This window comes from Hemiscyllium ocellatum, chromosome 37, assembly GCF_020745735.1.
Source record: "Hemiscyllium ocellatum isolate sHemOce1 chromosome 37, sHemOce1.pat.X.cur, whole genome shotgun sequence".
NCBI lineage: Eukaryota > Metazoa > Chordata > Chondrichthyes > Orectolobiformes > Hemiscylliidae > Hemiscyllium > Hemiscyllium ocellatum.
Window position 1 is genome coordinate 20,059,219 of NC_083437.1, and position 23,668 is coordinate 20,082,886.

Below are 23,668 nucleotides of genomic sequence, written 5' to 3' on the forward strand. Positions count from 1 at the left end.
TCTTTGTCGTGATGTAGGAAATGCAGTGACCAGGTCTTACACAGCAAGGTCCCACACACAGCCATACCATCATGACCATAATATCCCATTCGCGATGCTGATTGAGGCCAGAAAACCGGGAGAACTCTCCATCTCTTCTTCAAAATAGTGCGGTGAGGTCTGCTCCATCTAAACACATCCATGTCTGAAACAGCCCAGGTTCAAATGCAACAAAGATCTGGATAATATCCAGCTGACAAGTGGCATGTAATATTCACACTAAGCAAATGCCAGCCCATGACCATCTAACAATCTAGAAAGTGTGAAATAAGGCATTCAGGATGCTGGCCTTTGTAAGTCAGTGTGCCACCTGCCGATACAGGTGACTAGCTAGTTAGTGCTGTTGACATCATCACTGTGTGCTCACTCTGTATTGGAACCAGAAGTGAATTAATGCGGCTGTTGTGACTGCCTCTCTCCCATGCCCTGCTTTGTGCTTTCGCTCTTCATCATTCTGCTTGCTGCTCTCTTCTCTTTTTGATGGAAAGGTGTGTACAAAGTAACAGCCTGGTCCTTGCAGCTAAACCCGGTGAATTCTACCCCTTTGACACCTCCTTAAAGAGGGGAGGGTGTTGGTGCACTATTCACCTCATTGTCTTTAGTAGTGCTGGGTAATTCTGGACACTCTCAAGTCCCATTCCCAGCCAGCAATGTCTCTTTTTTTTTATTTGTTCAAGTGATGTGAGTGTCATTGGCTCAGCCAACGATCATTGCTCATTTCTGATTGTCCTTGATCTGAATACTCTCTCCAAGGGCAGTTAAAGCAACATTACTGGGGCCAGCATAGGTCAGACTAGATCAAAACATCAGCCCATCCTGCTCTAAAGGACATTGGTGAACCAGATGGAGTTTTACAACAACTGATAGTGCCATTAGAATAGCTTTTTATTGAATTCACATTGGACCAAACGCCATGTTGGGATTCAAAACCTGTATCACCAGAACATTAGCCTGGGGTTCTTGATTACTAGTGCTTTTACCACTACACCACCATCTCCCCATACACTTAACCTCTCTATGGTCTCACCTCTACCTCTCAAAGTCATCTCAGTCAGCCTCATAACCTCCCATACATCTGCATTCCTCCGATTCCGATCCCTTGCGCATTCCCGTCTCTCCTACATTGATGGTTCTTCCTTCAACCTCCCAGGCTTTGAGCTCTGGAATTCCCTCCTAAGACCATCCCTCCTCTCCGTTTTTTTAAGATTCTCCTTAAGGTCTGCCACAATGATCCAGTCTTCAATCACCACTCCTAAGAGTCTCAAATTTTGTTTGATAGCCTTCCCCTGAAGCCACTGGAATATTCCTGTGAATTAAATGCACTGTAATAATACAAGTTGTTATTGGATATTGAATAGTGATTTGTGTTCAATAGATAGCCTAAGGAATATCCCTCAGACATCATAGCAGTGCCAAGCAGTCTCAGCTGAAGTAAAGATGGGGATGGATGTCAAAGAACAAAGAAAATTACAGCACAGCAACAGGCCCTTCAGCCCTCCAAGCCTGTGCTGATCCAGATCCTCTATCTAAACCAGTTGCCTATTTTCTAAGGATCTGTATCCCTCTGCTCCCTGCCTATTCATGTTTCTGTGTAGACCCATCTTAAATGATGCTATCATGCCCATCTCTGCTGGCAATGAGTTCCAGGCACTCACCACCCTCTGCATGAAGACCTTTTCACGCACAACTCCCTTAAACTTTTCTCCTTTCACCCTGAACTCATGACCCAAGTCCATCACTCTGGGAAAAAGGTTCTTGCTATTCACGCTATCTACATCTCTCATGATTTGTAAACCTCAATCAGGTCCCCCCTCAACCTCCATCTTTTTAATGAAAATAATCCTAATCTACTCAACCTCTCTTCATAGCTAGCGCCCTCCATACCAGGCAATGTCCTAGTGAACCTCCTCTGCACCATCTCCAAACAATCCACATCCTTTTTGGTAATGTGGTGACCAGAACTGTCTGCAGTATTCCAAATGTAGCTGATCCCAAGGTCCCATAGAACCATAGCATGAGTTGCCAACTCTTGTCCACTATACGCCCTCTGATGAAGGAAAGCATGCTGTATGCCTTCTTGACCACTCTATCGACCTGCGTTGCTACCTTCAGGGAACAATGAACCTGAACACCCAGGTCTCTCTGTACATCAATGTTCCCCAGGACTTTTAAGCTGAACCAATGCTGCCTGGACTGCTCTGTATTTGTCCTCCTTAAAGCAGTGTCCAACCGTTTAGTGCTAATTAAAATGGAATTGTGGACAGTTCTGTACCAGGAGGTTTTAGAGAACTTATATTGGGGCCTGGGAATTTTGAGTCTCGATTCTGTCATACGGTTGAGTGCTTGGATATAATGGCACATTCACTAATATTTAGGCCTCTCGGTACTGAGTACAGGGATCATTGAAACTCAGGGTCAACTCTCTTCAACCCTCTGTTCAAGATGATTTTTCATTTGATTTTCTCCCTGAGCTGTGCAACGGCCCAGTGATGGTTTGTTTTATACAGTGACCACAGTCCACAGTCTGTGTGGATGGGAAAGTCCAGCCTGGTTCCTTCATGCTGCCACTATTTCAGCTTTCCAACCACACCATCATAAATCATTTCAAAGTTAAGGATCCACTAGCCTGCCTACGCAAATCCAATCCAATGCGGAGCCAAGTTTGCAAATTGCTCACAGAGTTTCCAGTCGCACTTCTCCTGGGAACTAGAGAAAAAAATGTTGCATTCATGTAGCGCCTCTGAGACTATTGAAATGCACCTTCCCAGATGATGAGTGACCTTGGAGGTATTATCATTTTTTTTCATAAGAGAAGTGCAGGACTGCCAGCCTTTCACAGGCACCAGTCCCTGGAACACAACCACAAGGGGAATGACCACATTTTTTTTCCTGGTGTGAGTTGAGTGGCGAATGTTGGCCTGGTCAAGGGAGATTTGCAGCTCAAGCTCAAAGAGGAGATGCGCTGGCTCTGATTCATGCTGTGCAGCTGCTCCTCTGGAGGGCGCTCTCCAGGGAGTTGCCAATGGATAGGTGAGACTAGGGAGGTTATGTATCCTCACATGTTGCTGACAACAGCAGCCTGTGACAGTCCAACTTGTAACATTTCTCTTCAAATTCAAAACTGTTTCTTCAAAGGTTTGAATTTAAGTTTGTGGATCGATTGATAAGAACGATTTTGTGTTCTTGCACTCCAGTGTTGAAGGAACACATTCTGAACACTTCTTTAGACTCTTGAGCTTCTTCCTTGTAGAAATGATTGGATTAGTGGAGATGTTGTGAGCCTCCAGGCTGGTTGAAACCATTTCACTGCTGCCCCATCACACTCTGATATGTGGCCTCTCTCGGTGTTGTTCCTCGCCTGTATCTGCCACAGGATTGATTCAGCTTCTGTTTGGCAGTTATTTCTCATCCATTAGTCAGTCACACATCTCTCCACAGAATGTTAAATGCGACAGAAAAAGACTTTATTCACTTTCTCTGAAAACTTAATGGGAGAATCTCAAGCTTGGGATTTTGTCATCGCTGGTTAGATTTTACTGAAACACTGAATCTAACCCAAATTCCATTCCAGCTGCCAATGGGAAACATGTTGTTTACAGCATCTTGAAACCAGAACTTTCTCCATTTAAGGCTTCAGACAACGTGTGGGGGTTAGAACGATGTCGCAGACCACAACACCCCCACCCCCGCCACCTTTGTTATGAAGGTTTTGAACCCCAACAACATGTGGGCTCCTCCGCAGAATCACAAGCCAGGGGCAACTATTTATTTGAAACATCCCTGACCTACTTTCTGGCCAGGGAACTGTATCCGAATATGGCATCCATTTTGTGCATTGTAAGATCCCACATAAACTCTGCGACCAGTCAGCAGTTGCAGTTGGTACGGGGTTTGGGGGAATACAGAAACAGATGCCAGTGTACCTCCCCCATTCTCCTTGAAGTGTGAACTCAGGTGAACCAGTGCAGGCCTCACTGTTTTGTGTGTCTTCTTAAAGGACAGGTATTGGTAATCCAACACGATGCCGGTAACTGTGCTCCCCTGTGAACTGCTCCACGAGATGATGGACAGATTTGTGAGACTATATATATTTTGCCTCAGGTTTCAACATCCACTTTATCCAGAATGGTGTACACATCAGTGGGCGGCACAGTGGTACAGTGGTTAGCACTGCCGCCTCACAGCGCCTGAGACCCGGGTTCAATTCCCGACTCAGTTGACTGACTGTGTGGAGTTTGCACGTTCTCCCCGTGTCTGCGTGGGTTTCCTCCGGGTGCTCCGGTTTCCTCCCACAGTCCAAAGATGTGCGGGTTAGGTGAATTGGCCATGCTAAATTGCCCGTAGTGTTAGGTAAGGGGTAAATGTAGGGGTATGGGTGGGTTGTGCTTCGGCGGGTCGGTGTGGACTCGTTGGGCCAAAGGGCCTGTTTCCACACTGTAAGTAATCTAATCCAAGATATGTCAACAGACTGAGGGACTATCTGGCTTCATCACAGGTGGGTGTGAGGAGGGGTACATTTTGACGGGAAGCATAGAGAGGCTGCATTTTCCTTGGAAAGTAAGGCCTGGATTTTCACATCCGACTCAGGCAGATGGATTTGAGAAATTTTCCGGCCCACTACCCTGGAAACGCTTTTGAATGGCAAGATCTTCACTTGGAAGGGGTGGGGCACCTGTGGGATTGTGTCTGGAACATTGTCTCCAGCTGTGGGTTGGAGGCAGCCACAGTGGCCACGTTGGGCGGCCTTGGTTCACTTGCAAGTTCTGAGGAAGGGTTGCTCAACCTGAAACATTAACTCCGCTTTCTCTCCACAGGTGCTGTCAGATCTGCTGAGTCTTTCCAGCTATTTCTGTTTTTGGTTTTCTTGGAGCTTTGCCCAGATTCTTTGGTCAGTGATAACCTGTGACCTTCACTCCTTCACCAGCCTGACCATGCTCCATGCCCCATCCATGTCAACTCATGTTAAACCATGCTCATCACTTATCTTCATGACCCCTTCATGACTCCTTACCAACTGAATACCAAGCCACACCTCCAATTCACCCATGATCCTTTATAACTCCATGCCCATTTGATGCCAACTCATTTACCCAATCCATCCCATAGTTCCTCATAACGCCATGCCAAGTTAATAACACTATCCACTACCGTTTGCCTCTCTGCCTTCTGTCTCAGTCACCACAAAGGCCAGACCTCCAGAATTGACATGAAACTAATTAAAGATTTAATTATGAATTTAAAGCTTTTACCATAGTTATAAAAACTGAGTCAAATCATTCAATCCTCTCAACGACATGATCCATTATAAAAATAAAACATTTGTACTTACAACACCAAATCAAAGACAGCTAATCCTTTAATAAACTCTTTGAGCTGTCAATCAAACGGTGCACTACAGTTCCTCAAGTGAGATGATAAAAGGATGTAGAAAGTTGCTAAGCAATAACAATGACAGAATGATAGCCTCAGAATAATATCAACACATTACGATAACAGCTAGAACATATTATTTTCAACTCTCAACTCTCGTTGACAATGGTAGCCTTTTTTAGTTTTTAAATGACTGGGGATTTAAATAACTTTACAGCTTGACAGCTCTATAGATGCTGTCACCCTTCAAGAGAATTTATGACAGCTCTAAAGGTTTGTAACTCCTGAAAGTTAAGGCATGTGCTCCAGAAAAAGTGGAGTCTGTTTGAACTCAGCGCTGAACATACGAATGGAGTTCTGGTTTTCCTCATATAGTCATGTCACTTTCCAGAACTAGAATCTGTCAGATACAGAGGGTGGGATCCAGATCTCATCCACCATTTTAAAATCTCCATGAAAGATTAGATTCCCTATAGTGTGGAAATAGGCCCTTCGGAAACCAGTCCACACTGACCTTCCGAAGAGTAGCCCACCCAGACCCATTTCCCTCTGACTAATGCACCTAACGCTACAGGCAATTTAGCATGGCCAATTCACCTGACCTGCATATCTTTAGACTGTAGGAGGAAACCAGAGCACCCACAGGAAACCCAAGGAGAACATGCAGCTCCACACAGTCAGTCACCCGACACTGGAATCGAACCTAGGACCCTGGCACTGTGAGTCAGCAGTGCTGACCACTGTGCCACCCCTATGTGTCTAAACAGGGAAGAGAATTAAGGGCTTCAAGGCAATACAGATACACGGGTCACTAAAAGCAGTGACAAACGTTAATAAGGCAACATAAGAAACAAAACATTGGGGTTCACTTCTATGGAGTTAGAATTGAAAAACAAAAACAGTATGTGTGGAAACATGGTTAGACTACATATGAGCACCTCTGCCATGTCGATTATAGCTACACTGGAGAAAATGCAAGGAGGTTTTACTAGAATTAAACCAGAGCTATGAGGTTATATGTATCAGAAAAGATTGGACAGATGTGAGTCTTTTCCCGAGAAAAGAGAAGACATGGCCGTTTGATGAAGTTCTTTCAGGGCATAAAGGATATTTGGACATACGTACAGAAGGTGTTTCCACTTGTAGGTGAGCCCGGAAAGTGGGGTGAAACTAAATCCAAGAGGAAATTCGGGAGAAGCATTTTCACGCAGAGAGCAGTGAGTATGTGCTAACTTATTGTGACAGGATGTAGTTGCAGTGAATCGCACAGATACATTTGAGTGTTACAAATGTATGGTCACTTTAAGAGCGTGGTGCCTTTCTGAGCTGAGAGATTGTGACAGCACATGTGTCTGTGACTAGCTGACAGGAGCAGAGAGTGCGGAGAGTTGATAATGTGTAACAATCAGCTTGAGGTTGTGTTTTGATGTTACGACAATCGGATTTGCATTAAACCAATTAATTTAAATTATGCCCAGCATGCCAAAAACCAATTGTATTTGAATTTATTGTATTGACAACATTGGACCAATGAGAGAGTACAATGTTGGGGGATATAAAAATGGAGGACATTTTGAAAAATTGGTCAGGGCAACTGCTATTGACCATGACAGCACCTGTCACCTGAAAGGATTGTCAACGCTGTCAAAGAAATCTCGACGGCACTATCTATCAAAGTTACCTTTTCCAGTAAAAACAGAAAAAAATTGTAGAAGATGACCCCAGGGAGAAAATGGCAGATGTGAGAAGGATGGAAGAAAATGACAGATTCGGAAGACTAGAAGGAAGACAACATAATAGACTGTATGGACTTGGGGAGATTAAGTTAATTTAGGGTTTATTAATTGTGTTATTGGAGCGTTGGGGTCAGATAGTGATTTTTTTTAAGAACAAGGGTTCTCAGATTTGTTAATAGTTTTGCTCACTGTTAAGGTTAAGAAAATAAACTGTTATTTTTTTTAGACAGTGGAAATCAGGGATGTTGTTTCACTCATTCGCATTTTTAGCAGATTACGAGGCAAGGTGAACTTTTGTGGGATGTTAGTTTTAATTAGAGAGGGGTTTTATTTCAGTGTCATAACATGAGGAAAAATTAGAAAGACACATGGGGAAGAAAGGAATAATAGATTAGAAATAGTGTTTGTAATATGGCAGAATTTAAGATTCAACTTGAGAGTGAGAAACCTGGGTCAGAGACAAGTGTTTAGCTTAAATAAAGGGAATTATATTGAAATGAGGGTAGAGTTAATTAACATGACTAGGCAGAGAGATTAGCAGCAAAGATAGTAAGCAAGCAGTCATTAGCAATCACTAGTGTGGAAACAGGCCCTTTGGCCCAACAAGTCCACACTGATCCTCTGAAGAGCAACCCACCCAGACCCATTCCCCTACATTTACCCCTTCACCTAACATTACGGGCAATTTAGTATGGCCAATTCACCTAACCTGCACGTTTTTGAACTGTGGGAGGAAACCCACACAGATACAGGGAGAGTGTGCAAAATCCACACAGATAGTTGCCTGAGGCGGGAATTGAACCCGGGTCTTTAGTGCTGTGAGGCAAAACTGCTAACCACTGTGCCACTGTAACATCATACTTTTCACTCAGCAAAAATACATCCCAGTTAAGAGTAAAGATTCTAAGAGGGGGATAAACCAATCATAACTGACCAAGACAGTTAAGGAGTGTGTAAAAGTGAAAGAAAAATCAAAAAAGGAGGCAAATGTCAGTGTTAGCCCCAAAGACAAATCCACAAAAGAAGGCCTGATAAAAACTAATAAGCAGAAAATAAGCTGAGGGCAAACTGAGGAGGAATATGAAAACTGACAACAGGAACTTCTTAAATATATAAAAAGGAAGAGAGAGGTCAAAGTGAACACAGGCACCTGAGAAAATCAATCTGGGAGATGGCTTTGGGAAACAAAGAAATGACAGCGGAGTTAAACAAATATTTTACAGCATTCATCATCATGGAAGATACTTGAAACATCCCAGTGATATTACAGAATAGGGGGGAGGGATTAAGGACTATCACAATCACCCGAGAAGTAATAATGGACAAACTAATGGAGCTAAAGGCAGATAAATCCCCTGGTCCTGAGGCTTGCATCCTAAGATCCTAAAATACATAGCTACAGAGATAGTGGATGTATTAGTTGCGATTTTCCAAAAACTGCTAATGTGTCACCCCCAAACAAAACTGAAGGGAGGCAAAAAAAGCAGGTAATTATAGGCCAATTAGCCTGACATCTATTGTTCAACAAATCTATTATTAAAAAAAGTATTTGCAGAACATCTTTAACAAACTTAGTGGAGTTTTTCAAGGAAATTTCAGGAGTCAATAGAGGAGAAACAATTGGATTTGGACTTCCAGAAGGAAGGGTACCTCACAAAAGGCTAAGTCATAAAAGACCACGGTGTTAGAGGTTGTACATTGGCATGGGTAGGGAATTATCTCATGGGCTGTAAACAGTGAGTGGGATCACGGATTCTTTTTCAGGTTGGTAACCAGTGACTAGTGGGGTTCCACAGGGATCAGTGCTGGGACCACAACTATTTACAATATATTTTAATGAGTTGGAGGAAGGAAGAGAGTGTTCTGTAGCCAAATTTGCAGATGAGACAAAAGTAGGTGGAAAGTTACGTTGGAAAGGGGATGTAAGCAGATTAGAGAAATATCGAAAGGTTGATAGGAGGGCAAAAGTTAGCAAATGAAGTCTAATTTGGGCAAATTTGAAGTTGTTTGTTTCAGAAGGGAGAGCAAAAGAGCATATTATTTAAATGGAGAAAAGCTGTAACATGAAGGGACTTGGGGGGTATTGTACTGGAAACACAGAAAGCTAGCATCCAGGTGCAGCAGGTCATCAGAAAAGTGAATGGAATGTTAGATCAAGGACACTGGAATATAAGAGGAGGGAAGTCTTACTGTATCTGTACAAGGTGCTGGTGAGATCACATCAGGAGGACTGCGGGTTGTTTGGGTCCCCTAATTTAAGGAAAGATATCACTTCATTGGAGGCAGTTCAGAGGAGGTTCACTCGGATGATCCCTGGAAGGTGGGGATAGATGAGTGAAAGCAAAACAATTTGGGATTCTCCTCACTGGAATTTAGAAGGACGAGAGGTGCTCTCATTGAGACATACAGGATTCTTAAGGGGCTGGACAGGATAAATGCTATTTTGGAAGATTTTTCCACTCAGAGAGCATTGTCTTGGAATAAAGGGGTGCCAATTTAAGACTGAGATGAGGAGGAATTTGTTCTCTAAGAGGGTTGAGTGTCTCTGGGACTCCTTGCCACAGACAGCTGTGGGGGCAGATTCCTTGAGTATATTTTGGGCTGAGACGGATAGATCTCTGATCAGTCAGGGAATAAAAGGTTACAGGAAAACACAGGAAGGTGGACATGGGGAATGTCAGATCAGCCATGATCCTATTGAATGGTGAAGCAGGCTCGAGGGGCTGAATGGCCTCCTTCTGTTCCTATTTCCTATGGTTTAATGGATATGTTGATGAGGTGAGGTCAGGAGGGGTGGAAAGAGGGCCATCGGGAGCCTAAATACCAACATGAACCTGTGGGGCCGAATGGCCTGCTTCTGTGTCGTGAATGTTTTGTTAGGCTTTCTAATACCCAGTGTGATAAATCCTCACAGACAATTTTAATAAAACAACACTGCTGTGCCACAAAAGGATTCTTCACAGTGCATTAAAAACTGTAAATTTCCAATATTATAATCCTGACTGCAGCACGTTGAAACATTAATGAGATTCGGACCATTTTTCATGCAGTGCACGTTCTCACTGTCCAGGTCCTTTTAAGTTGAAGCAGCTATCACTGCAGGACCCCATGAGGAGGGGCGGATACTTTACCAGGGTCCTGGAGACTGTCTGGAGTGGGGGGGGGGGAGAAACAATGAGAGCAAATGGCAGAAGAGGTTTGAGAAATATTTCAGTGTGTAGTTGTGATGTGAAGGTAGACAAGGCGTTGGGTCAAATGATGGACAATGGGAATAGGTGGGGACCTGAATGAAGGGCCTGCTGAGATCTCATTGGCTGTAGGCTTCCGATATGTTCCTGTCTCCACCCAGCAGACAGGAAAGTGGCTGAGTTTGTAATCAAACCAAAGAGCAGCCATTTGGCCAGGAGAACACTATTTTATCAGGACAACCACAGACTCTGCAACTCATTAGGACACAGAACGCCAGCACACACAGCAGTGGGCACTTCCACCGGCCTCAGGACATTTCTGTCATATTTATGTCCAAGTTTGGTGAAGCAGATACCAGTCAAGCTCCGATTAGTTGCTGCAGTTCAACATTGAAATGACTCTAAAGGAACTGTTGAAGACATCAGAATAAAAGATAGTTCCCTCAGGGCTGAATTCTGCCAGAAATTAGCTCGCTGTCAATTTAGGCAAGCTTTATTGGAGGATTTCACTCTGTGAGCTCTCGTGAATTTCCTCCTGCCCTCTACCCAAACTCATCTCAATGCCCATGTATCATGCCCCTGTGGTACCCTGGAAATAGTGGGAACTGCTGGAGAGTCAGAGTGGAGCTGGATAAAGCACAGCGGGTCAAGCAGCATCAGAGAAGGGGAGTCGATGTTTCAGGTTGAGACGCTTAATCAGTCCTGAGGAAAGGTTCTGACCCCAAAATATCGGCTCCCCTTCTCGGTCGCTGCTTGACCCGCTGTGCTTTTACCAGCTCCACTCTGATGCTGTGGTGCCCTGTTTGTCATATTCCTCCCTTTTGCCACAGGTAAAATATAGGGCACTGCCAGGACCCCCTGGGATTCCTGGCACTGACACCATCTTTAAAGACCCACAGAGTAGCACGATTGTCCCAACTGTGTTGGACAGAGAGAAAGTGGCTCTATTTTACTGAGAGGGAGCAGGATGTCCTGGTGGATAGAGGGTCACAGCTCTAGTGTGTCCTGTGGTTTTGGTGTCTGCTGTCTGAGATAGAGGACAAGGTGAACAAGCATCGAGTTGGTCCCACCAGGTGACCACTCTGACTTTCACATCAGGAATTGTCAGAGTTTGGTTTCTATCAGCCACTTGAGAATGGGAAACTGCATCTCAGTGAGACATGATGGCACAATATGAGGATGTTTATGTAAACTAATCCATGTAAATAGGCTTCTCATACCTCACTAGGGGCGATCTCATCTGACTATTCAACACTTGGTTGGAAAATAGGACATGGTGACCTTGATGGCAGATACTTCATCGCTGGCCATCCCTCAGGATAATTCCAACTTTCTCACCCTACCTACATTATTGAGGAGCTGGGAAGGGTCTGCCCTTAGTTTTTACTCACCTTGATGTGGAGTCAGTGAGCAGGAAGGGTCTTTGATGAATCTAGTGGCCTTTTGGGTATCTTCTTCATTGAATTTGATGAGTTTCACGGTCAGTTCATTATAGACAATAGGTGCAGAAGTAGGCCATTCAGCCCTTCATGGCAACACCACCATTCATCATGATCATGGCTGATCATCCATAATCAGTATGCTTTTCCTTTCTTATCCCCATAATCCTTGATTCCAATATCTTTAAGAGCTTTATCTTACTTTGTGGAAAAGAATGATGCTTGTAATTGGTACAAATTGTCGATTGAGGTTTGAGGCCTTGTGGTGCAGTGGTAGTGTCCCTATCTCTGGGCCAGGTGTCAGGTCCAAGTCCTACTTGCTCCAGAGGTGTATCATAACATCCTGGAACAGGTTGATTGGAAAGTATCTCTCGTGGGGTCTGAATACCTTGTGAGTGTTGATGGAGCATCACTGGTAATGGCTGCGTGTTGGTGAGTCTGTGTAACAGAGGAAGACAAAAAGGAGATGAGATTACAAAACAGCTCAGAACATGCCAAGGACAGAATTGGACTTTTAAACCATTTTGTTCTTTGCTTGCAATAAATCCGTTTGAAGGGAATGGGGACTGACAGGGACAAATGGGGCCATTACAAGAGCATAAACTCTCTGATTAACGTTTCAATCTGATTCAGTGTTATTTTTGGATCTATAAAGTTTAACTTTATTTCCCAGCAATAAAAAACAAAGGCCTCAGGAGCTAATTAAGTCTACTGTGTGCTGCATAGCCATTTTGGCTTTCCAATCAATCAAAAAGACATCTTTCCAGGCAGAGGGAGGAAGCATGTTAGTGATACCTGGAACAGTTACAAGGTAGGACAGTGAAAGGGGATGGCGCTGGGAAATTTAAGAGAAAACCAATGGATATTCAGCAGACAATGTGCGCATGAGGGGTACAGAAAATAGAACATAAAACAGTACAGCGCTGAACAAGCCCTTCGGCCCTCGATGTTGCGCCGACCTGTGAACTATTCTCAGCTCGTCCCCCTACACTATCCCAATATCATCCATGTGCTTATCTAAGGATGGTTTCAGTCTCCCTAATGTGGCTGAGTTGACTACATTAGCAGGTAGGACACTCCATGCCCATACCACTCTCTGAGTAAAGAACCTGCCTCTGATAACTGTCTTAAATCTATCACCCAAGGAACAGAAGATTCGACATTTCGGGCATAAGCCCTTCTTCAGGAATGAGGAAAGTGTGTCCTGCAGGCTAAGATAAAAGGTAGGGAGGAGGGACTTAGGGGAGGGGCGATGGAGATGCGATAGGTGGAAGGAGGTCAAGGTGAGGGTGATAGGCCGGAGTGGGGTGGGGGCGGAGAGGTCAGGAAGAAGATTGCAGGTTAGGAAGGTGGTGCTGAGTTTGAGGGATCTGACTGAGACAAGGTGGAGGGAAGGGAAATGAGGAAACTGGAGAAATCTGAGTTCATCCCTTGTGGTTGGAGGGTTCCTAGGTGGAAGATGAGGCACTCTTCCTCCAACCGTCATGTTGTTATGGTCTGGCGGTGGAGGAGTCCAAGGACCTGCATGTCCTCGGTGGAGTGGGAGGGGGAGTTAAAGTGTTGAGCCACGGGGTGGTTGGGTTGGTTGGTCCAGGTGTCCCAGAGGTGTTCTCTGAAACGTTCCGCAAGTAGGTAGCCTGTCTCCCCAATATAGAGGAGGCCACATTGGGTGCAGCGGATGTAATAGATGATGTGTGTGGAGGTGCAGGTGAATTTGTGGTGGATATGGAAGGATCCCTTGGGGCCTTGGAGAGAAGTAAGGGAGGAGGTGTGGACGCAAGTTTTGCATTTCTTGCTGTTGCGGGGAAGGTGCCAGGAGTGGAGGTTGGGTTGGTGGGGGGTGTGGGCCTGACGAGGGAGTCACGAAGGGAGTGGTCTTTTCAGAACACTGATAGGGGAGGGGAGGGAAATATATCCCTGGTGGTGGGGTCTGTTTGGAGGTGGCGGAAATGATGGCGGATGATACGCTGTATATGGATGTTGGTGGGGTGGTAGGTAAGAACCAGTGGGGTTCTGTCTTGGTGGAGGTTGGAGGGGCAGGACTCAAGGGCGGAGGAGCGGCAAGTGGAGGAGATGCGGTGGATTTTCCTCCCCTCCCCTATCAGCGTTCCGAAAAGACCACTCCCTCCGTGACTCCCTCGTCAGGTCCACACCCCCCACCAACCCAACCTCCACTCCCAGCACCTTCCCCTGCAACTGCAAGAAATGCAAAACTTGCGCCCACACCTCCTCCCTTACTTCTCTCCAAGGCCCCAAGGGATCTTTCCATATCCGCCTGCACCTCCACACACATCATCTATTACATCCGTTGCACCCGATGTGGCCTCCTCTATATTGGGGAGATAGGCCGCCTACTTGTGGAACGTTTCAGAGAACATCTCTGGGACACCTGGACCAACCAACCCAACCACCCCGTAGCTCAACACTTTAACTCCCCCTCCCACTCCACCGAGGACATGCAGGTCCTTGGACTCCTCCACCGCCAGACCATAACAACATGACGGTTGGAGGAAGAGCGCCTCATCTTCCGCCTAGGAACCCTCCAACCACAAGGGATGGACTCAGATTTCTCCAGTTTCCTTATTTCCCCTTCCCCCATCTTGTCTCAGTCAAATCCCTCAAACTCAGCACCACCTTCCTAACCTGCAATCTTCTTCCTGACCTCTCCGCCCCCACCCCACTCCGGCCTATCACCCTAACCTTGACCTCCTTCCACCTATCGCATCTCCATCGCCCCTCCCCTAAGTCCCTCCTCCCTGCCTTTTATCTTAGCCTGCTGGACACACTTTCCTCATTCCTGAAGAAGGGCTTATGCCTGAAACGTCAAATCTCCTGTTCCTTGGATGCTGCCTGACCTGCTGCGCTTTTCCAGCAACACATTTTCAGCTCTGATCTCCAACATCTGCAGACCTCACTTTCTCCTTAAATCTATCACCCCTTAATTCGTAGTTATGCCCTCACGTACAAGCTGATGTCATCATCCTAGGAAAAAGACTTTCACTATCTACCCTATCTAATCCTCCGATCATTTTGTATGTCTCTATCAAATCCCCTCTTAGCCTTCTTCTTTCCAGTAAGAACAGACCCAAGTCTCTCAGCCTTTCCTCATAAGACCTTCCCTCCAGACGAGGCAACATCCCGGTAAATCTCCTCTGCACCTTTTCCAATGCTTCCCGAAATATGGAGACCAGAGCTGTACACACTATTCCAAGTGTGGCCGCACTAGCGTTTTGTATAGTTGCAGCATGATATTGTGGCTCCGGAACTCAATCTCTCAACGAATGAAACCTAACACACCGTATGCCTTCCTAACAGCACTATCCACCTGGGTGGCAACTTTTAGGGATCCATGTACATAGATTCCAAGATCCCTCTGCACATTCACACTTCCAAGAATCTTTCCATTGACCAAGTACTCTGCCATCCTGTTACTCTTCGCAAAGTGCATCACCTCACATTTAGCTGCATTGAACTGCATTTGCCACCTCTCAGCCCAATTCTGCCGTTTATCCAAGTCCCCTGCAACCTGTAACATTCTTCCAAACTGTCCACTACTCCACCAACTTTAGTGTCATCTGCAAATTTACTAACCCATCCAACTATGCCTGCGTCGAAGTCATTTATAAAAAGGACAAACAGCAGTAGTCCCAAAACAGATCCTTGTGGCACACCACTAGTAACCGGACTCCAGGCTGAGTATTTTCCAACAAACACCACTCGCTGCCTTCTTACAGAAAGTCAGTTCTTAATCCAAACTGCTAAATCACCCTCAATCCCATGCCTCTGCATTTTCTCCAACAGCCTACCATGTAGAACCTTATCAAAGGCTTTACTGAAGTCCATGTATATCACGTCAACTGCCCTACCCTCATCTACATGCTTGGTCACCTTCTCAAAAACTCAGTGAGGTTTGTGAGACACGACTTGCCCTTGACGAAACCATGTTGACTGTCTGAAACTTAATTGTTGCTTGCTAGATGTTTACAAATCTTATCTCTTATAATCCTTTCCTACAACAGATGTAAGGCTCACTGGTTTATAATTACCTGGGTCATCTCTATTGCCCTTCTTGAACAAGGGCACAACATTTGCAATATTCCAATCCTCTGGTACTAAACCTGGAGACAATGATGACTCAAAAATCAAAGCCAAAGGCTCTGCTATCTCCTCCCTAGCTTCCCAGAGACTCCTCAGATAAATCCCATCTGGCCCAGGGAACTTGTCTACTTTCACTCCTTCTAGAATTGATAACACCTATTCATAACTAACCTCGATCCTTTCTAATCTAATATCTTGTACCTCATTCATCTCCTCTACAATATTCTCCTTTTCCTGAGTGATGTTAATTTAGCACCTCTCCGATCTCCACAGGGTCCACACATAACTTCCCACTTCTGACTTTGACGGGCTCTATTCCTACCCTAATCACCCTTTTATTCCTCACATACCTATAGAAAGCTTTAGGGTGCTCCTTTATTCTATTTGCTAAAGATTACTTGTGTCCTCTCTTTGCTCTTCTTAACTCTCTCTTTAAAACATTCCGAGCTGATCTGTAACTCTCCATCGCCTCATCTGAACCATCTTGCCTCATCAACACAGAAGCCTTCTTCTTCTTAACAAAAGATGCAATTTCTGTTGTAAACCTCAGTTCCTTTACCTTATCACTTCCTCACTGCCTGATAGGGACATACCTATCATGGATACGCAATATCTGCTCCTTAAACCAGCTCCACGTTTCGATTGTCTGCATCCCCTGCATTTCGCTTCCCAATTCTATGCATCCTAATTCTTCCCTAATCGCATTATAATTGCCCTTGTCCCATCTTGACCTGTGGCATGTACCCATCCCTTTCCATCACTAAACTAAATGTAACCGAATTATGGTCACTCTCTCCAAGTGCTGACCTATCACTAAATCAAACACCTGGCCTGGTTCATTACCAAGCACCAGATCCAGTGTGGCCTCCCCTCTTGTCGACCCTTCGGCATACTGTGTCAGGAAACCCTCCTGCACACATTGGACAAAAACTGATCCATCCAATGTACAAGAGTTATAGCATTTCCAGTCAATGTTGAGGAAGTTAAAGTTCCCCCATAATGACCATCTTGTTCCTTTCACTCCTACCCAGAATAATTGTGCTTATTCTCTCTTCCACCTCCCTGGAACGCTGTGGAGGCCAATAAAAAATTCCAAGCAGTGTGACCTGTCTTCTCCTGTTCCTAACCTCAGCCCACACTACCTCAGTAGACGTGTCATCATCAAAAGTTCTCTCAGCCACTGTTACACTATCCTTGACTAACAAGGCCACCCTCCCCCCCCCCCCCCCCCCACACACACACATTTACTGCCTTGCCTGTCTTTAATTAAATAATGCAGTGTCTGCTATATCTGAAACTGAGGCATGAGCCAGCTCAGATGGACAGGCATTGAACACTCCTGTCCATCCAGCACAACAAGGGAACTGGAGGATGGGACCATTTCAGGAACCTGGACCCAGCTGATGCTGAAGTGATGAGAGACTCTTGCTGGCTGCCTCTGAGGGTTCCTAACTGATACGAGTTAGAAACTCGGGCAAAAATGCAGCCCTTAACTGCATTAACCAGGAGTCGGTTTAGGAGAGCTCACAGGATGGGTCAGATGATTGGTGCGGCAATTTTCTGACACTGGGGCCTAAGGCCCAAGGTTGAGATGAAACCAAAGGAGCTTTGCTTGGCGTCATGCTATGTGAACCAAGTGCCTACATTTCACAGGGACAATCCCTCATAGGGCTGAGGACCAAATCCAGCATGGACCTTTCCCCTTGCTCCTCAGTGCAGTTCCGACTTGAGTCACACTACTGTTGAAAGTAGGGACCATGACCCCAGAATACCATAGAGGGAAAACCTTACAAGAGCAGGAAGGAGAAAGTGAGGCCTGCAGATGCTGGGGATCAGAGTCGAGAGTGTGTGGCGCTGGAAAAGCACAGCTGGTCAGGCAGCATCCAAGGAGCAGGAGAGTCGATGTTTCAGGCATAAGCCCTTCATCAGGAATGTGGGGGCATGAAGAGGGCTGAGAGATAAACAGGCGGGTGGGGGTGGGGCTAGGGGCAAGGTAGCTGGGAAGGTGCTAGATACTTCCAGGTGGGGGGAGGGTGGTGATAGGTTAGTGGGATGGGTGGAGCGGATAATGTGAAATGGAAAATGGACAGGTCAAGAGGGCAGTGCCAAGTTGGAGATTGGATCTGGGATGACATGGGAGTGGGGAGATTTGGAAACTAGTGACGTCATTATTGACGCTGTCTGGTCGAAGGGTCCCAAGATGGAAGATGAGGCGTTCTTCATCCGGACGTCGGGTGGCTTGGATTTGGTGGTGGAGGAGGCCTGCCTCCAATGTCCAGTCATTCATGGCAGCAACCAAGAAGGAGGAATCATGAGGGAAATGGATGGCAGTAGAAGGGGAAGGGGAAATGACAGGGGACACAATATGGAGAGCAGAAAGGGAAGAGGGAAATGAAGGTAAGAGGAATAGAGCTGGGTACTGGCAGTGGTACTGTTACAACATGGAGGCAAACCCCGCTATTAATTATACCAAACACCTGGAAAAGCTCACCTACCTCATAATCTGTTAAATATGAGTGACAGAGAACTCCCAAATTCTACCGTTTAAAGAAAATAACCTCAATTTATTTTTTAACTCTAAAAGTGAACATTAAACAACAACTATTCACAACTCTAAACCCCTTTCTGCCTCCATCTCTATAACAGTATGCTGATCAAATAAGACACCAATTAGAATTACATCAACTTAATTTCAAAACCACACAGTCTCTGAGTTCTTCTGTGTCTTCACTCTTCCAGCTGAGGATCTCCCTGGGTCATCTTCTTTCTTTTTACTGTAGTATGTTTCACATGAAAAGGTACCTTTGATAGAGAAGGTTTTGTAACTTCTTGGAGGGCACAATGTTATATCGGCAGTTAGCTCTCTGGCTGTATAGTAGTTGCTCTCTGACCAGTTTTCAAAATGTCCGCATTTTATAGCTCCCAACATCAGATCATCTCATTGTTTCGATGTTGGCAAAACAATAAATTCAAACTCGGTTGGGCTTTAGTATTCTGAGGCATAATTTAAACTGATTGGTTACATCGAATTGTTGTCAAAACAGCAACCAAAACCCAGGTATATATTTCACAGCCAAATGTTACATACAGGTTTCCCCCACTACCTGAAAGTAGAGTATGAAACCTTTCGTAAGCAGAAATGATGTAAAGCAAAGAGGCATTAATTTATATGGGAAAAATTTTGCCTTTTCTCGTAAAAGTGAAAATTTTTCCTATTTCTTTCAGTTAGTGAAAACAGATATGAATGTATGTTGTTTGTAAAAGTGAAGTGGCATAAAGCGAACTTCCTAAAAGTGGGGGATGCTGGTATTTTCAATTTTCCAGTACATTCTGGGACTGCCATCTAGACATCTACACAGATATTTGTAAACTCTCAGTTCAGAACAATATTCTTCTTCTCTTAAAGGTACAGGACATGCATAGAGTCATAGAGATGTACAGCATGGAAACAGACCCTTCGGTCCAACCCGTCCATGCTGACCAGATATCCCAAACCAATCTAGTCCCACCTGCCAGTATCCTGCCCATATCCCTCCAAACCCTTCCTATTCATATACCCATCCAAATGCCTCTTAAGTGTTGCAATTTTACCAGCCTCCACCACATCCTCTGGCAACTCATTCCATACATGTACCACCCTCTGTGTGAAAAAGGTGCCCCTTAGGTCTCTTTTATATCTTTCCCCTCTCACCCTAAACCCATACCCTCTAGTTCTGGACTCTCCGACCCCAGGGAAAAGACTTTGCCTATTTAACCTATCAATGCCCTTCATAATTTTGTAAACCTCTTTAACATCACCCCTCAGCCTCCAACGCTCCAGGGAAAACAGCCCCAGCCTGTTCAGCCTCTCCCAATAGCTCAAATCCTCCAACCCTGGCAACATCCCTGTAAATGTTTTCTGAACCCTTTCAAGTTTCACAACATCTTTCCAATAGGAAGGAGACCAGAATTGCATGCAATATTCCAACAGTGGCCTAATCAATGTCCTGTACAGCCACAACATGACCTTCCAACTCCTGTACTCAATACTCTGACCAATAAAAGAAAGCATACCAAGCGCCTTCTTCACTATCCTATCTACCTGCGACTTCACTATCCTATCTACCTGTGACTCAAGAAGCTATGAACCTGCACTCCGAGGTTGCTTTGTTCAGCAACACTCCCTAGGACCTTACCATTAAGTGTATACGTCCTGCTAAGGTTTGCTTTCCCAAAATGCAGCAACTCATATTTATCTGAATTAAACTCTATCTGCCACTTCTCAGTCCATTGGCCCATCTGGTCAAGATTCTGTTGTAATCTGAGGTAACCCTCTTTGCTGCCCACTACACCTCTAATTTTGGTGTCATCTGCAAACTTACTAGCTGTACCTCTTATGCTCACATCCAAATCATTTATGTAAATGACAAAAGGTAGAGGACCTAGCGTCGATCCTTGTGGCACTCCACTGGTCACAGGCCTCCAGTCTGAAAAACAACTCTCCACCACCACCCTCTGTCTTCTACCTTTGAGCCAGTTCTGTATCCAAATGGCTACATCTCCCTGTATTCCATGAGATCTAATCTTGCTAACCAGTCTCCCATGGGGAACCTTATCGAACGCCTTACTGAAGTCCACATAGATCACATCTACCGCTCTGCCCTCATCAATCTTCTTTGTTACTTCCTCAAAAAACTCAATCAAGTTTGTGAGACACGATTTCCCACACACAAAGCCATGTTGACTATCCAAATACATGTACATCCTGTCCCTCAGGATTCCGTCCAACAACTTGCCCACCACCTTCAACTTCACAACAGTACATAAAAGTAGGGGAAGCAATGGATGTGCAATATTTTCATAATTAATCCAGAGACCCAGATAATATCCTCAGGACTTGTGTTCAAGTCCCATCATGGCAGATGGTAGAATTTGAATTCAATTGAAATAAATCTGGAATCAATGGTGACCATGAAACTTTGTTGATTGTTGGAAAAATCCATCTGGTTCACTAATGTCCTTTAGGGAAGGAAACTGCTGTCTTTAGTGGTTTGGCCTACACGTGAGCAATGTGTGCAATTCACCGGAAAGATGTGAAACTTGAAAGGGTTGTGAAAAGATTTACAAGAATATTGCCAGGGTTGGAGGATTTGAGCTACAGGGAGAGGCTGAATAGGCTGGGGCTGTTTTCCCTGGAGCATCAGAGGCTGAGGGGTGACCTTATAGAGGTTTATAAAATCATGAGGGGCATGGATAGGATAAATAGACAAGGTCTTTTCCCTGGGGTGGGGGATTTGGGAAGTAGAGGGCGTAGGTTTAGGGTGAGAGGGGAAAGATATAAAAGAGACCTAAGGAGCAACATTTTCACGTAGAGGGTGGTACGTGTATGGAATGAGCTGCCAGAGGAGCTTGGTACAATTACAACTTTTAAAAGGCATCTGGATGGGTATATGAATAGGTAGCGTTTTATGGGATATGAGCCAAATGATGGCAGGTGTGACTAGAATGGGTTGGGATGTCTAGTCAGCATGGACGAGTTGGACCGAATATGAGTCTAAAACTCTAAATTGCGCTCTGGTCAATTAGGGCTGAGCAATAAATGCTGGCCTAGCCAGCAATACTGACATCCTGTAATTAAATTTTAAAAACTGAGAGAATGTGATAGAGGGAAGGCAGCTTTGACAAGGGGCTAAGTGCCTGGGAGAGGGTCGGGGGTGAATAGCAGTCGAAAGGGAAAGGCGAAGGGAAACATGCTGCTGAAGTCAAGGGTCTAGACTTTGTCAGATCAGAGGAATTGCTGAAGCATGGGAAATCATCTATAAGGATCAAAGCAATCATAAAGTGACTCCTTTTAGTGCCACAGTCAGTGACTGAAGTCCTAATAAAACCTCAAAAATACGAGTATACTCCTTCATTCCACATGCACATCAAGTGAATGAATGAGTGATTTCCCATTTGGCATCAAAATCAGAATTGAGGATATCCGACCTGAACAGAGTGGAAAAAAAAATGATATAAATACAAATCAATACAGAGTCTTTAGACGCCCCAGTTGGAAGCCAGGAGGAGTGCGGCTACAGGATCTTAGAGGGAGCTGGACCAGATGGTGCTGGATTAGGGAGGTACGTCCTCTAATCATTGATCTTCCCAAGAATGCTAGAGGGAGACGCGGTGTAGGCTGGGGCTGTTTTCCCTGGAGTGTTGCAAGTGAAGGGGTGACCTTACAGAGATTTATAAAATCATGAGGGGCATGGATAGGGTAAATAGTCAAAGTCTTTTCCATGGGGTAGGGGTGGCCAGAGCTAGAGGGCATAGGTTTAAAGTGAGAAGGGAAAGATATAAAAGGGACACAAGGGGCAACTTTTTAACACAGAGGGTGATGCGTGTGTGGAATGAGCTGCCGGAGAATGTGGTGGAGGCTGGTACAATTGCAACATTTAAAAGGCATCTGGATGGGATTATGAATAGGAAGGGTTTGGAGGGATATGGGCCGGGTGCTGGCAAATGGGACTCGATGAATTTTAAATATCTCATCAGCATGGACAAATTGGACCAAAGGGTCTGTTTCCATGCCGTACATCTCTGTGACTGTAAAGAATGTAACTTGTAAATGGTGACAGAAATGTAATAAGCTACATCCTGTTCTCTAAGGGAAGAATGTTTGCTACTGAGCCCTGATGCTATTTCAGGTCCATCCTTTACAACAGACAGAGGAGGGGCCCTTCAGAAAGTGGATTAATCGCAGCACTCTGGCTGAACTCAAAAGCAGCAGCCGGGCATGATAGGATAATGATGGCCTTCCCATTGCTGCTGTAACAGACCAGGAGGGGATGAAATAACCCGATAAACTGAGGGCAGAAAGGGAACAGTTTGGGCACTGCTGGAGGAACAGTAGGACAGATCGCCAGGCCCCTAATGTTGTGCAGAGAATTGCAGCCTTTTTCAATTTCTGCCAGAATACTGGCAGGTAATCCAATTGCTCCGTGTTCATTTTCTGCATTCACATGGAGTCAGTTATAGACTCACTGAGAAAATATATTGGTGCAGGTGAAGCCTATAAAACTGTAATTATTAACCAGGAGTATGACATTTAAGGAGAAGAATTGGGTTTTGTGTACTAGGAATGTTGTTCCTTTTAAATTATTGAGTGCTACGTAATTGCTATCCACATTCTGAGCTCGTTCAGTAAAGCAATGCCTTTATCACTTTGAGTGTTTGCTAATCTCACTGCAAACAGAAGGTGCTTGATTACTGCAGGTAAAAGCTTCAATGAGAGATGGTGATAGTGTCAGAAAGGCAGAGTTGCTCCACTTATATCGCTCCCTTAAAATGCCTGGAACAATACTGCCACACAGTGGCTCCATCATTTAACGAAGCATTTCCCGACGTCTTGATTTAATGCAGACTGGGAAACAATGGGGACAGGAGCAGAATGGGGATTAGGAGTTACATGTGCGTTTTGCCCCCAAGGTTTGGTCCTGACAGAGCTGTAATCCACCATGTTCCCTCAATTAGGTTATTTACTTTGTTACCCAGTAGAACCATGCTGAGTCCTAGGGCTGCCCGTCACTCCAAGTTGTCAGAGTTGCTGTGTGCCTTCAGCCAGTCCTTTGCTGTCCCTGCACAAGTTAGACAGGCAGGAGGCTGGAAGCAAGCCAGGCAGCATCAGGAGGTGGAGAAGTCAATATTTCGGGTGTAACCCTTCTTCAGGTGTCTACCTTGGATTCCAGCATCTGCAGTTTTTTTGTCTCTAGCCACTGTACAAGTAGCACACTAAGGAGCTGAAGGGATGGCCAGACATTGTCCAAGTTTCCCCAGT

At 45.1% G+C, this 23,668-nt stretch overlaps 1 protein-coding gene across 8 annotated transcripts in view; it reads left to right on the plus strand.

Annotated features, from left to right (window-relative positions):
• LOC132833830 (kazrin-like) overlaps nt 1-23,668 on the plus strand; it is a 704,169-nt gene that overhangs the window by 636,098 nt on the left and 44,403 nt on the right. The gene's annotated exons all lie outside the window — the stretch shown is intronic.